Source organism: Sphaeroforma arctica, assembly GCF_001186125.1.
Source record: "Sphaeroforma arctica JP610 unplaced genomic scaffold supercont1.2252, whole genome shotgun sequence".
In the NCBI taxonomy this organism is placed as follows: domain Eukaryota; class Ichthyosporea; order Ichthyophonida; genus Sphaeroforma; species Sphaeroforma arctica.
In genome coordinates, this window is record NW_014038306.1 from 434 (window position 1) to 1,605 (window position 1,172).

At 41.7% G+C, this 1,172-nt stretch overlaps 1 pseudogene across 1 annotated transcript in view; it reads left to right on the forward strand.

Annotated features, from left to right (window-relative positions):
* Nucleotides 1-269: 269 nt before the first annotated feature.
* Nucleotides 270-1,172, forward strand: part of SARC_12367 (hypothetical protein) — a pseudogene marked incomplete at its 3' end in the record, with an annotated part of 2,251 nt that continues 1,348 nt past the window's right edge. The window contains exons 1-2 of the mRNA in view: nt 270-433; nt 679-831. The remainder of the gene's footprint in view (nt 434-678; nt 832-1,172) is intronic.

The following is a 1,172-nucleotide window of genomic DNA, read 5'->3' on the forward strand; positions in this document are numbered from 1 at the left end:
TTAATAGTACCGGAAACCTCTCGATTTATATGTAGGTAAATATATAAGTACTTCTGCAGTATAGGGAAATACAGACGAAATTATAGAGTATAAAGTATAGGGAAATATAAGCACTTCTGCAGTATAGGTGAATATATAAGCACTTCTGCAGTATATGTGAACATATAATCGAAATCGAAAAAGTTAGTTACATTTGTAATCATAGTTTTTAGGGTTTGGGATATAGTGTTCATATCTGCCCCACCTGATCCGCTTTCAACCTTACTTGCACACATAGGTTATCGAGACCAACGTAGTGAACGAGCAATCCAGTGATGAGGAGTATGAGAAGACTATCAACCAGTACACGGTACATGAGGTGCTAGGGAGGGGCGCTTTCGGAGTGGTCAGAAAGGTCACCAGTGCCGATGACGATGGCGTGTATGCAATGAAGGTGTGTGTGTGTATGTGTGTGTGTGCATGTGTGTGTGCATATACGTAGATACAGATGTGAGTGAGTGAGTGTGAAGTGTTTGCATATACGTAGATACAGATGTGTGTGAGTGCGGCATTTAAAGTTGTGTGTATGAGTGTACATATACGTAGACACAGATGTGTGTGTGTATGTTTGTGTGCATATACGTATATAAACACCATCAATTAACCCACCCAACTATTGTACTACCACCCACTGCGCAGGAGATCAATAAGAAGAAACTGCAAAGGAAAAACTACGGCATGAGCAACACCGACAGGAACACAGACACCAACGCACCCGTGGGCAGTATTAGCTCAGACATCAAACGCGAAATAGCCATCATGAAACGCTTGGACCATCCCAATGTCATCAGGGTGTGTGCACTCATCTGTGCTTGCAGTGTGTGTGTGTGTGTGTGTGTATGCCACAATTGGTCTGTGTTTGTGTGTGTGTATGTTTGGTCTGTGTTGTGTGTGTGTGTGTACATTTGGTCTGTGTTGTGTGTGTGTGTGTACATTTGGTCTGTGTTGTGTGTGTGTGTGTACATTTGGTCTGTGTATGTGTGTGTATACATTTGGTCTGTATATGTGTGTATACATTTGGTCTGTGTTTGTGTGTGTGGGTGTACATTTGGTCTGTATTTGTATGTGTATACATTTGGATTGTGTTTGTGTGTGTGTGTGTACATTTGGATTGTGTTTGTGTGTGTGTGTAC